Here is a 15,043-nt window from a genome sequence, read left to right as displayed (position 1 = left end):
TCCTGCACGGCGTGGTGAGCACGGGCGTGTACTTGGCGCGGTTCAATCCCACCCCCGACACGTGCCTCTTTTGTGGCGTGAGGGAGACGCTGGCGCACATCTACATCGAATGCGCCAGGCTACAACCCCTCTTTCGGCTCCTCCAGAACCTCCTGTTGCGGTTCTGGCTGCACTTTCCCCCCACTTGTTAATTTATGCACATCCCATCCGTGGCCCCACAAAGTCGCGGGACCTCCTAGTCAACCTCCTACTGGCTATGGCCAAATGGGCAATCTACAAAACCAGGGAGAAGAGGTTGGCCGGGGGAGGGGCCTGCGACTGTGGGGCCTATTTCCGTTCCTGCATCCGCTCACATATCCAGGCAGAGTTCCAATGGGCACCGTCTGCTGGTTCTCTCGAGACCTTCGGGGGGCAGTGGGCGCTGTCTAGGGCTCTCTGCTTGGTGTCCCCATCCGGTTCCCTCGTTTTAACTCTTTGACCCTCACACCTGTACCTGTTTTTTCATTATTTGTCCCCAGTAATTAGTTGGTTTTTCCAGATTCTGTGGACCCTCCCCTCAGGATGGGGGGAGGTCCTTTAGATGTGGGTTTAAAAGAGGAAAAAAAAACCTGAAGTCTTATTTAACGTGGGTCCATCACTAAGCAGCGTTATCCGGGGCAGAGAAAGCAACAGGTTGTATCTCTTCAATAGCATAAGCAGATGGCTATGTGCTGGTGATCTTTAAGTCACTTTCCCAGGCTATTTTGTTGGGGTGCTGAAGCTCATTCACCCCATCACAGGAACAACAAGGCCCCTTATTTTCATAATGATGAAGGATTTTTAAAATGTATTATTTTGTAGAAGTTACAAGAAAATAAAACATCTGAGTTCTTAGGTTTCATTGTTCACAATTTATTCTTACAGGCTGATTAACAATTGAAACTTCAACTCTGAAACAGCAAAACTCCTTGGAGCTCTAGGTTCAAGTCTTAGTGGAGTCCAAATTCTTTATCTTTTTATAACAGTTTAGTCTGTGAAAGGCTGGCACTTTTGATGTCTGTGTCCCATTCTGACTCTGTCATCTTTCTTCCTGTGGTAAGTTACCACAATGACAGATATCCAGGATCTTGCAGGTTCGCTTCCTAGTGGAGAGGAAATCAGTGACATTCAGTATAGGTATAAGCTACATAATTTGTTTTATTTACACATATGCATCAGTTTTTGCACAAAGGATTCTTACCACAACATTTTGTTTTCATAAGATTGAACATTTGCTCACATACTAAGAAGACAATTTGTAAGATTGTGTAATACCACCAACCATTGAGATTTGCTGTAATATAACATTATGCTGGACGAAAGCTAATTGAACCTGGTGAGTGTAACAGCAACCATGATAAATGTACAGAGTAACTGAGCTTCTTTAGGAACTTCTGCCAAAAACTCAGGCCACGTGCAAGGCTAGAGTAATAGAAGTTGAGGCAGACAGTGACCAAAAGGTTTAACCTAGAATCTGGTAATAAACACAGGAGTGGTGGTTTGATGAGATACCACTGTTCATGTTTGTGTGAGGGAGAATCACCCCAGACTCAGAGAAAGCAGCAGTAAGCCAGGAACAGCCAGAGGAGGAGGTGTAGTGTGACCAAGTTAGTTGGATAAAGTACTGTCTGGAAAGATAGTTGGAAGCTATGAGAATCAAGTTGACTCCTCAAGCAGGGGGCTTTTCTAGTCAGTCTATCCGAGGACTGAGGAAGAGCTGCAATGAGTCAGGAGGCGGGGGCAAGGAAGCACCTGGCTTATAGGAAAGATAGTTGTTGCATTTATGTTGAACTATTTTATTTTTGGATTTGCTAAGGATTGTTGGTACAGTCTAGAAATGGGGCCCTGAAGAGAGGCTCTGAACATGGGTCTGATGATAATTCCATACTGGACTGGAGAGATAGACAAGCAGCCTATCCAGGTCAAAAGATTTCTGTTTAAAACATGCAAATTAATATAAGGAAAATTCCAGTATAATTTAATGTTGTCCATGTAGGTCTGTTGTGAGTAGTCTACAATATTGACAGAACTATAGTACAAGTATTTTCTTCCTGCATCACAGAAGACATTTCTAGGGCCTGACGTAAAGCCCACTGAACCTGATGGAAATATGCTCCAGGCCTTCAGTAGACATTGCTTCAACCCTGTCATAGCTCAGTAAATCATCTTCTTTAGCTATGAGATGTTTTTAAATCTATGAGTTGAAGAAATGCCTTTTATTCCCTTGGTTTAGAAGGTTGATGAGATCATATTTTTATTGGACCAGCTTTTATTGGTGAAAGATACATGCTTTCAAGGTACACGGTCTGAAGAACTTCTGCATAGCTTGAAAACTTGTCTCTTTCATCTGTAAAAGTTGGTCTTATAAAAGATATCCTCCACACCTGCCTTGTCTCTCTAATATCCTTGGACCAAATGGCAACAGCAATACCACAGACATATCCCTTTCTCAGCCAAAAGAGTCAAAGGTAAAAAATTGTCAGAACTATGGATTTCTTACTATATTTAGAACCTTTAATCAAGAATAGCACTCTTAAAATAGCAAGAAAGATCTTTATCGTAAGGAAAGGCAGAATACTGTTGGCAAAATGCTGAACTTGAGATCATCAGTATAATGTACAGTTCATTTAGAGCTTCATCTAATAATCTGTAACAAGATCAAAAATGTTATTTTAGGGAAGCTTTTTAAGTGCTTAATATATTTCATATGATTCAGGCAGGTATTTATTGTGGCTAATCCAGAAAAACTTAATGGCTTCAAACTTCACAGTTACATCAGAGAGTATAAAAATTATAAGGGACATATCCTTATGCTTCAGGGCATAAGCCAATCAGTATCCCAAAATAGCTGTCCCATGTCTTCACAGAAAGCCCGTTATTATTTCGGGCTTGCTATTCCAGTGTCCCTGTAAACCTTATTCTACAAGGAGTAAGAAAGGTTTCAGAACAGTGCTTTATTTCAAAATTTGGTGCTGTGTAGATGAATAAGCTATTTTGAATTTGCATAGTTCAAACTGTGTATCTTATTTCGAGTTAGGGTGCAGTATAGATGCATCCTAAGTTACAGAAGCAGGAAGAAGTTTTCTCTGGAGACAGGCTATTCCATAAGGGTATGTCTACACTGCATCCAAAGAACCAACTGCATCCAAAGAACGCATCTGCTTTTCCAAAACGAATGTTGGAAAAGCGGACACATTTTGTAGGCATCCCTGTAAACCTCATTTTATGAGGAAGAAGGGATGTTCCGAAAGAGGTTTTTTCCCCCAAAATTTGGCCTCGTGTAGACAGGCCAAATTTCAGAAATGCCTCTTTCGGAAGTGAATCAGAAAAAGATACGCAATTTGTGTACTGCAAATGGCATTTCTTTTTCCAATTTATCTTTGTAGTCTAGACATAGCCTAAGTGTCCATGATTAGGTTTCTCATACCTTCTTCTGACACATCTAGTACTGGCACCACCACTTCACAAATCAGAACAAAAGTAATTTATTTTAAATATATAAGTTGAACAGCTCTAGTCCAGCACCCTTGGGACCTGACCAATGCCAAAGAAGAGAATTTGCTGAACCACAGAAGGTCAATATTGTCTAGCAGTTACCTACACTTCCACTGCTTATTGGGCTCTTAGAAGACATTTAGGGGTAAATTAGAGCTAACTAGCACCACAGAATATTCAGAACCAGGACTGGTGGCTGTTAAACTTTATGGGACCACAGCTATAATCAGCAGACATTTAACTAAAATCATGCCAGACCATGGATGTTGTCAGACCAAAGAATGCCAGACTAGAGAGGTTCAACCTTTAGCAGTTTCAAACAATTAAGCTGTAGCTTGAGACATCTGAAGAAATTGCTAATAAAAATGGGCAAGGGGCCACCTCGCTACATTTAAAGCATGAAAATAAATCCCATAATGACTGAACTTAGCTTATTTTAAAGAGTACACATTTGAGCCCCAACTCTGCAAACATTTATGCATGTTTAACTTTAAGTACTTCAGTAGTCCCATTGACTGCAGTCCAAAGGATCAGGACCATAACGTTTTACAGTTACTTAAAAAAACCCAATAAAAGTAAATTATTTAAGCATTTACTCTTGCAACGTTTAAGTGTCCCAAAGCAGTGCTTTGTATTTCACAGGAACATCATCTATATTAGGGACTCCCAAATCTGTATGACCCTGATCCTGCACAGTTTAAGCCTGAAAGAGTTTTGCAATTGATTTCAGTGGTAGCAAAATCAGGCCCACTCAGAGTAGAATATCATAACTAAGCAGAGTATGAATTTCATGTTACAATTTTACTTGTTACCTGTTGATTGTTGTGCATTTGTATTTTGGCTGGACTGCAATCACTATAAAAGTGGGTAGCCAGGGGACTGATTGCTTCTGTTAGCTGGCTGACTAGCTTCAGACTTCTTTCTGCTCTAATTAGTAAATGTGAGCCCTCATGTAGAGAGCTCCAGGTCACAGCATATAACTTGTTTAATCATTTTTTCCCCTAGGGCTGCCAGATGTTTTCAACAAAAATACTGGACACACTTGACATTACATCACAATTTACATTACATCTCATTTAGAAATACCGGACATTTATATTTTCTCAATTTGTTTCCCAAACAGAAAGCTCAAATACTGGACTGTCTGGTTCAAAACCAGACACCAGACAACCCTATTTTTCCCTAATGTTTGTAACAGGGAAAGTGTATTTCTCTTAGCAATTTTTGTAATGTAATATTTTACAGAGAAAGTACCAACGAGGTTTGGTGAGGGGTACAAACTGTATACTTATCTAAAATATGAGTTTTGATTAAAGAAATAAAAATGACTACAAAGATACTCCTTTTTGTCTCCAACAATATAATACATTATTATAACTTATTAGAACCTGGCAGGGATTGACTGGATGGAATTAAATCATAAAATTCAATGTTATAAGGAAATATTTAATTGTGTGTTTTGGAATCTGAATATTGTACAATACCTTCAAATATTTTATATGAGAATTTAAGAACAGAATGCATCTCATCCATGCAAGAAAACAAAAATTTATTTTTTACCCTAAAATAAGAAAGTTGTGCCTCAAATCTATTTTTTTACCCATAGTTATTTACATACTGTAGTTATCACTCTTTTCTCAGAATTACAACACTTTTACAGCATTAAAGAAACAGACATGACTGAGCAACAAATGTGCTTTTTGCATAATGCAGCCTTTTAAAACGGGTGGGGAACCTCAGGCCTGGGGGCTGGATGTGGCCCCCAACGCTCAAGCCCCCCCGCAGTATTGGGGAGCCTGTTGCCCCACTACAGGGCTGGAGCACACAAAATCTATTAAGCTGGGCCTCTAGGCTCTGGTGTGGAAGGGGAATGTGGAGAGTGTCTTTCTCCTTCTCAGTCAGGGACCACTTCGCTGGGGGGGGGTTGGGGTTATTTTTCTCACTTATGTGCAGCCCCCAACTGATTTTTCTGTGGATCAGCGGCCCCTGGCCCAAAAAAGCTTCCTCAGCTCTGTTTTAAGAGATTGGTCAAGCTCAGTCCCAGTGTAAACAGGCTACAACTTCCTTACCATCAGTGGATTTAGGCCAGGAATTATTTTGGCTCATGGAATAGGCACATTTCATAAATGTTTAAAAGTGCATCAAGAAAGCCTTCAAATCTAGTGAAGAGCTATGATACCTAGTGCAGACACTGAATCTTAAAATTCATTTGAGTTGTCTTCCCTCTCCCCCCACCAGGCTATTAATATATTAAGCAAGCATCGAGTTTTTAGATGAAGACCTATAAATATACTACAGTATAAGTGGGTGGCATTGATGTAACTGAAGTATTTATTAATTCCTATGGCTTTTGCAGCCAGAGAGCCTGTTAATCTTACACTGATTATATAGAAAAGTGAACAAATGAAGCTGTATAGGGAAAAAAAACATGTTAATTGGTCTATTGCTCACGTACTACTTTACAGACAACACTACAGACAGATCTGAATTTCCCGGTTGGTTCTGGTTGAAGTGCGAATAAGCGAGACACAGGCTCCATTTTCCAGTAGGCTGATGATGTCATTCGGTCATGCGGCAGGAAAACCTTTTTTATAGTGAGCGATTATACCAGACTCATGAAATACAAGCCATGTGGTCTTGAACGTACCAGGGTTTTACTAGTTTTAACACTGGATAAAACAATCACAGAGTAAGCATTTAATTAAAGTAGTAAAGATTTTAAATCTATATTGGGGTATGTCTACACTAGCCCCCTAGTTCGAACTAGGGTGGCTAATATAGGCATTCGAACTTGCAAATGAAGCCCGGGAGTGCCATTTTTAAATCCCCTTAGTTCAAACTGACTGCCCGCGGCTACACGCAGCAGTCAGATGTTAATCCGAACTAAGTCCTGTAGCCACGGGCAGTCAGTTCGAACTAAGGGGATTTTAAAATGGTGCCCGCCTGGGAACATGCAAATGAAGCCCAGGATATTTAAATCCCAGGCTTCATTTGCTCCCCTAGTTCAAACTAGGGGGCTAGTGTAGACATACCCTGGGTAAAAGAGTTGCTCAAATTACAGATGCCTCTTTAGTCCAGTTACTACTTCCTGGCAGGAGATTGAACCAGGAATGCAATTCACTGACTGAGCTCTCCTCCCACTTCTGTTGTATGTTTCCATGTTATCCTTGGTCTATGTCATCAACTCTTGTTTGGGAGTTCCAGTCCAACACCTATATTGTCAGCCAATATCGATGATTGGTCTGAGGCAGCTGTTTAGGTAAGGTTTAATAAGCCTTCAAGTTTCAGTAACATATAAAAGGATTGACTTACAATTATGTTTGAATATTCAGTGTTCAGCTTGGAAGACAAGGTTTCTGTTTCTCCAGATCAGTTTTATAGTTACAAAGGCATTTTAGCTTTAATGTCTTCATTTCCTCCACCTTATGCTTCTGATGCTGCCAGGATATGTGAAAATAGCACCAGACCTTCTGTATCAGTCCCAGGAACATAACGGTTACCTGATTAACCAGGATTTTACATCCCTAGTTGGAATGCCTGCATTGTATTTCTGCCCATTGACTCATTAAGACGCCATCTAGGTCAGTCACTAAAACTCTTGCCTCATTAGTGTCTCAGTTTTCTCCATCTGTAGTTGGACAAGAATACTTACCTCACAGGAATATTTCTGATGCTTAGTCCATCGGTGTTTCTAAAGTGCTTCAGATCCTTGGATGAAAGTGTATATTAAAAGAATGAACATGAACTTGAAACAGCATGTCACCCACCTTTCCCAAGCACCTCCTGGTCAAGTGTATGTGCCTACACTCTCAGTTTGTGATGACCCCTATCAGTGGTTTCTCAGGTGGGTTTTCAGTGATTCAGCAGAGGTGCTGGAGGACTAGTGATGCAGGGACTCTCCCTGGTTTGAACTGACTTACCATCATTTACAGTTTTGTATAATGGCTTTCAGCGTCCCCTACGATTGTTACAGCACATATGTGACTCAGCCCTCCAGCTAAGTCTCACATAGTCTATATATGAAACAGAACAGACTTCTTTTAGATTATACAGTCCACCAGGGACATATCCCGATACCCCTTTTTTGGCCTCTCTATAGCCTTCCCCAGACTGAGTTATTAGATAGGTCCAGCCTTGGTATGGAGACATACATCCAGGTCTTTTGTTACCTGCACAAAATTCTCAAATTCTCTGTTACTCACTCTCTAGGGCACTTAATGCACAAGCAGAGTCATCCTGTACATAGGATGGCTCCAGGCAGCTGCTCCAGTGTCCATGTTTTAGGGCAGGGGTGGGCAATAATTTTGGAAGGGGGGCCACTTCACAAATTTCAGAAATGACCGCTGGCTGACCTGGAAGGGGCGGGGCCTTGGGCGGAAAAGGTGGGATTGAGAATTACCGTGCTGGGAACGGTGACCTTATTTTCTGAACCAGCTGCAGCTAGTGAGAACAGTTTAATTTAAATTATGAAACAGATTTAAGCATTTAAAAAAAAATATTATGTCCAACACAAAAGGTTTCAATGTTTTCTTTATTTCTGGGAGGAGTGGGGAACCTTTTTTACGCCTGGGGTCACTTAACCACAAAAAAAATCAGTTGGGGACCACACAAGTGAGAAGCAAAGAGACTCCTCCAAACCCCCCCAGCACTCACTGATGTGGCCCCAACTGAGACACCTCACTCCTCTGATGCCCCAACTTCACGAGGTGAGGGGAAGGGAAGGGGGAAACTGAGGTTCAGGGCTTCCCATAGACCAGATTTACTTTTCTGGGGTTCTGGAGTTAGTGGATTTTATGGATCTCCTTAGGCTCTGGGGTAGGGACAAAAATGAGGGGTACAGTGCATGAGAAAGGGCTGCCAGCAAGGAGGATAGGGATGGGGTGCAGGATGTGGGAGGGAGCTGGGGTGCAGAAACAGGCTGGGAGTAGAGTGTCTAGCCAGGTGGAGGGAGCAGGAACAAGGGAGGGTGCAGTGTGTGGCCAGGAGAGAGGATGCAAGAGAGAGGATGATTGGGGCCCATGGGATTACCTGGGGGCCTGATGCAGGGAGCACCAGGGGTCAACCCTCCTCCCACTCACTATGGCATCAAAAGCCAGAGTGTGGCAGGGCCAGTGGTGGGGGCATTGCCCTGGGTCTCACAGCCCCCTAGGGGCAGCCCTGGACTCAAGACATAACCCTCTTAATTTAGGCACCCCAACCTTTTCCAATTCTTTGGGCTCCAGGCAAAAGGCACCTAATTTTACCCCTCCATGGACTCAGAACTTAATTTTTTGCAGGTTTCTGGGGCGTGGGAGAGGGTTAAACAGTGAAAGAGCCTTACGCAATAATATTCCTCTTAACTGCTATTTATTAGCGATCACCAAAATAGAATTCACAATATATACAATGCTCACCACACCCAATAAGACAGATTAAGTGTTCTTGATGGCCAGTCAGGATCAGGTCCATCTAGTGGGTTCCAATTTCTGCACTGTGTCACTGGCAGAGTGTTTAGGTCTGGCAGATCTTGACTTGGGTCCAAAAAACCTCCTTTCCTATGAACCTCAGTATAGCTAGTGAAACTTGAGTCCTACTTAGCTATACTTTAACCAACTTATTTTGCTAACCAGTACTAACAAAACCCTCTAACAAGCATACCTCACCCATGGATTTACACCCATCTGTGAAAACAGGCTCTTTTCTGGCCAGGCCTCGTGCACATAGCCTTTCTAGCCCAAGTTTACCTTCCCCTCAAACCAAAAATCCTGCACTATGTGACTTAAAATCAGTAAAAACCAGGAGTAAGACACCAGGCAGGTAAGGGTCATACAAAGCCTGTCACTAGGCAGACTGAATCTGTCAAGCCTATCACAACTAGGCGGGGGAAAGCTCTTGCTCTCTCTATAAAACAGCTACCCCTCCTGCATGCAGTTGAGGGTTCCCGAAAACTTGGAAGGCAGAACACGAGCCAGGTTCTGAGGGCTGATCACCCGAGGACCCCCTCCCGCTCACCGAATCTTTTGCAGAGCGTGACGAATAACGAATATGCTGTTGTCTCTTGTATGTCTGATAAATGTGAGTATTGCTGTGTAAAGTTAGTTAAAGGGTTGATAAATAATAGTGTTAAGAGTAAGTTAGTTAGAAATTGTTAAATAGTACAGTTAAGAGTTAAATAGATGTTAAACCTTATGAGTGAAATTAATGTAAATATAACTGATAAAAATCCCTGGGGTATTATTGATAATTACTTAGACTTAGAGAAACCCCAGGGCATTTTCCTCTATTGTATTGCAGTTTGTTTGTTGTTACTGTTAATAGTTATCTGGCGCCCACGCATGTAAAAAGCTGATAAATAAAAAGTTATAGTTAAAAGCATTTTAATAAGAGTTAAAAAATATTCAATACAAGGCTGCCTGTTTCTGCACCTCTCTGGGGCGGGCCACATTCTCGAACCTTCCATTTTACTTCCACACCATCAATATTAATTATGTAACAGACAGAAAACAATCAAGGAATCAGACGGTACAGATAAACAATAGAGAAGTGAGGACTAAAGATAAAACTATGAAGAAACAAGGATTTCACAACCATAACTTATGTAGCCTCTTGTTCCCTCCCTATTTACTTTAGTTCTGGACATGCAACATTGGTCATCTGAAGAAGTGGGCTGTGATATTATCGAAAGCTCATGATACCATCTACATGTTTTGTTAGTCTTTAAAGTGCTACCAGACTATTTATTGTTAAGTAGTTGCTTGCCACACAGAATGTTATTAAACTAAGGGGTTATTTTTTAAACCATCTTAAGAGCTATTTCTTTTCCTGATGATAGTGGTGCTGTTAGGACAGAGTCTCCCTCTTAAGAGCACAATACATTGTTTTATACTGTAATTTAGATGGACTATGAGGCTGTGACGTCCTGCTTCTGAGCTAATGGCTGCTGCTCTTATAATTTGGCTGCAGACCTTTGTTTTAGGCTTTACAAAATGGCTATGTAACTCTTCTGCCAGGTAGTGTAGGCAGCAGCCAGGGCTGGGTTCAATATCTAGGGGTCCCTCTCAGGGGCAGCCCTAGACTAGCTGCCAGCAACTGGCGCCCTAGGTGAACCATGCAATCGGCACCCCCACCTCCAATCCCCTCAATGATATTGCGCCACCATTTGGCGCCCCATTTAACTTGGTCCCCTAGGCGACTGCCTAGTTCGCCTATATGGATGGGCTGCCCCTGGTCCCTCTTCATCCATCTCACACAGAAGCGGCTCGAGCCCCTACCCAGTAGCCTGGGAAATTCACACACCCCTGGGTGCCTTTGAGAGGCAATGCTTCCCCACTCGCAAGCACAGAGTCTGAGTGTAGAAAAGAAACTTTTAATGAAAGAGGGAGAGAAGTTACATTGGATTTACATAAGCATACCTCGGATTCCTTCCCCATCCCAGCATGAGTTGTATTTACATATCAACAGTTAACAGTTAAGTATCTTGCAGACCTAAACAATTTGGGTGAGCACACCCACCTCCAGGGCAGCTCTCTTCTTTTAGCTGGCTGATAGCATGCAGTAGTTCAGCCCCTGCTTACAGCTACAAAAGAAAAGCCCTACTCTCACTTCCTTCCTGGAAATACTATCTTTCTGTAACCCTCTTTGAATCTTTATTCAGTCCCTGAAGCCAGCTAGAAGCTCCTCCCTTGTGCTCCCTAGTCCCTTCCAGAGGACTATCTTGGGTCAGTCCCAGAAGCTAGCCAGGATCTCTCTCTTGCTCCTCTGGTCCTTGCCAGCAAATAAACTATTCATGGTCTTGCTGTTCCATCAGCCAGCCACAATCCTTACTCTTTTAGCTCCAGGAAGCATTTGAGTGACTTTGGCCCTGCAACTCCTTTTATGTGAGCCTGCTGGGCCCTGAATGGCTGTTCCTTGCAGCCTCCCTCATTGGCTACTTCCCCCCAACCACTCTAGGGCACTTGGATCCAGGCTGCATCTCTAGCTAGACCAAAAGCAGAAAATCCCCCAGGGAGCAGATCTTGGGGCTGCTGCAAGGAAAAACACAGGCACTGGCCTGAGAGGCTAAGGAGCGGCTGCAGGTCCCCTTAAACCACTTGGAGGACTTGACTCCTTCTGCTCTTCTCTGGGATGGTGTACAGGAGGACACTGTCTTGACTGGTTTTCAATTGGCGGAGACCAGTCCTAGAGATCCATCTTCCTTATCCTGCATCTGTCAATGGTATTTATATGTTCCAGAATAAACTAACCAAACTGCAGATGCAAACATAATGCATGTTTATTTATCCAAAACAGTTAACCAGGTAAGGATAAGCAGGTGTACAAAGGCAAACTATAAGACACACACCCCCCAACAGAGATGACTAAGGAAAACAGGTCAGAGTAACACTGTTGGTATGCTGACTGTGACCCAATAGGGTTTACTCTTTCTCAAGGCAGAAACCAAGTAGGGCGATGGAGGATCAAAAGGTCTCTACCATCTTCTTGCAGCTTTACCCAAAGCCCTCACGATGGGGAGTGGCTCCAGATTCTGTCCAGGTGGACCAGCTAGTGAAAAGTGGATCTCAGGATACAGGCAGGTTTTATCTCCACACAGTCTCTTCTGTTCTTCCCCTGCATCAACATGGGTACAAGTAAGATCACAAATAAGAATGGCTGTTGACAGCTCACCTTTGCGTGCAAGTAAGATAATCCTTCCCTGAATCCTATGGAATGGAGCTCAGACCTAGATACCTGAGGTAAATGCAACACTGTAGTCAACACTACTGCACTCTGCCACTCAGATGGGCAGTTCTGTTTGACTGATGTGCTAGCTCTTATATAATATCCTGCTCCTACTGGGCAGACTTGGGTCAGGTAACTGCCCTGCTCTCTCACTTTACAGTAAAAAGGGTGACAACGTGTACGTGGGGGTGAGGAAGAACAGCAACCAGTAAGGATTCCGGCTTGCCAGTTCCTGAAATCCAAGATAGAATGCAGATGCTGCTAATATAAACCAAAAAGATTTCCTCTTACAGCTGAGGTCTGCAGTAGGGAGCCTCAAAACCTGGTACACACTCTCACATAACCATTCTGCATTAATATTTTAAACCACAATGTATTCTGTCTGATAACTTTCTGCACAAATCTGTGGGATTGATTCCTCTCTTAGGCTTGGTTCTGCTTTTAAAAGTTAGGTCACATAGCTACATTGGTCAGGTTTGTGAAAAAAAATCCTCTAAAATGCCGATCCAACCCCCAGAGTAGTTGCAAGTATGTTGATGGAACAATGCATCTGTTGATGTAGCTATTGTCACTCAGGCTATGACTAGATTGCGGGGCTACGTTTACACTGGCCAGTCTTGCGCAAGAACATATGCAAGTGAGGCATGGCGCTGAATACCGCCGTGCCTCATTTCATACTTAATGAGCTGCCATTTTAGTGCAAAAACCCTCTCTTGCACAAGAGCCGTTCTGCCGCTTATTTTCAGGCAGAACGTCTCTTGCACAAGAGGGGGTTTTTGCACAAGAAGGAGCAGTGTAGACTGCTCCTTCTTGTGCAAAATGTCGTCTCATTAAGTATGCAAATGAGGTGCAGCGTTATTCAGCGCCGTGGCTCATTTGCATATGTTCTTGCGCAAGACTGGCCAGTGTAGACATAGCTGGGTGTTTCGTGGAAGAGGAAATGCAAATCTTACTCTGTCCCCCAGCATTTAGGGAATTAAAATTTTAAATTCCCCTGATGCCATCACAGGCATTTTTCCCCACTTGAAAGCACACAGGAGTTCTTGGGAATGTGAAACCAAAAAAACTTTTTACAGTAAACTTCGGTTAATCCGGCACCTTTAGGACCCAGGGGGTCCCGGATTATCAAATATGCCAGACTATCGGAAGAGGGGGTTATGAGGGGTCTAGGGTGGGGTAGGGGGATGCCACCCCAGGCCCCTCATAGCCCCCCCTTCCGATAGTCCGGCTCTGCCCCAGGCATCCCCGATTCAGCCGCTGCTGGTCAGTTTCAGCAGCGGCTGAATCCAGGACGCCTGGGACAGAGCAGCTGGGGTGCTCCCGTGTTGGTCCCGGAGCACTGAGGGGCGGCGCTACAGGAACAACTCGGCAGCACCCCAGCTGCTCTTGGGGACGCCTGGGGCAAAGCAGCTGGGGTGCTGCTGGGTTGGTCCCATAGCGCCGCTCCTTGGCATTGCGGGATCAACCCGGCAGCACCCCAGCTGCTCTGTCCCAGGCGTCCCCAATTCAGCCGCTGCTGAAACTGATCAGCGGCTGACCCCAGCTGCTCTAACCCGGGCTTCCTGGAGTCAGCTGCTGATCAGTTTCAGCAGCGGCTGACTTGGGGACGCCTGGGGCAGAGCAGCTGGGGTGCTGCCAGGTTGGTCCCGCAGCCCCGAGGGGCAGCTCTACGGGACCAACCTGGCAGCACCCCAGCTGCTCTGCCCCCGGCTTCCCCGATTCAGCTGCTGGTCAGTTTCAGCAGCGGCTGAATCGGGGAAGCCGGGTGCAGAGCAGCTTCAATTGTCCGGCAGCCAGAGCACTTCTGGGTTCCTGATGGTGCCGGACCATCAGGAGTGCTGGAGCATTGGATGCCGGATCAATGGAGTTTTACTGTACTTGGAAAAGATACAGTATTTATATAAAAATGAGAAAATCCCAAACAGTATCAGGGGCATGGGTGAGCACACAATTCTAACTACTATAAATTACCTGTTTTTTGTGGTTCAGAATCCTTAATGGTAAACTATCCCTGACCACCCACTTGTGACGGACCGGGCTGGGTCTGGGCACAGCTGAGGGCATCCGCTCAAGGCTCCTTACAGCCCGTGATTGGAGGCCCTTCCCAAAGAGGCCACAAACCAGTCACACACACAGAGCACTTCAGCTGCCGATCTGACCAGCCAGAAGCCTCACGAGCAAAACCCCTCTGATACTCCAGCTCTTCCTGTACCCCAATCAGCTCCGGGTCTACACACAAGAGAAGGGTTATAGAACCCAATCTCACCTACCTCAAACGGGTTATAGAACCCAATCTCACCTACCTCAAACCAGCCACAGGTCCCAATCAATTCACACTCTGAATCTTACCCACAAGACCACACTGAGCCAATCCTTTAGAATCTAAAATCTAAGGCTGTGTCTACACTGGCATGAATTTCCGGAACTGCTTAAAACGGAATACTATTCCATTTTCAGTTTTTCCGGAAAAGGAGCATCTACATTGGCAGGCTGCTTTTCCGGAAAAGCCCTTTTTCCGGAAAAGCGTCTGTGGCCAATGTAGATGCGCTTTTCCGGAAAAGAGCCCCGATCACCATTTTCGTGATCGTGGCTTTTTTCCGGAAAAGACTACTGGGCTGTCTACACTGGCCCTTTTCTGGAACAGTGTTCCGGAATAAGGACTTATGCCCGAGCGGGAGCAGAATAGTTTTTCCGGAATAGCGGCTGATTTTGTACAGTAGAGCATCGTTGCTTTTCCGGAAATTCAAGGGCCAGTGTAGACAGCTCGCAGCTTATTCCGGAAAAGTGGCTGATTTTCCAGAATAAGTGGCCCAGTGTAGACACAGCCTAAAGG

Source organism: Pelodiscus sinensis, chromosome 9, assembly GCF_052426305.1.
Source record: "Pelodiscus sinensis isolate ZL-2025 chromosome 9, ASM5242630v1, whole genome shotgun sequence".
NCBI lineage: Eukaryota > Metazoa > Chordata > Testudines > Trionychidae > Pelodiscus > Pelodiscus sinensis.
The sequence above is the reverse complement of the archived record's forward strand: the minus strand, read 5'-3'. Positions refer to the sequence as shown.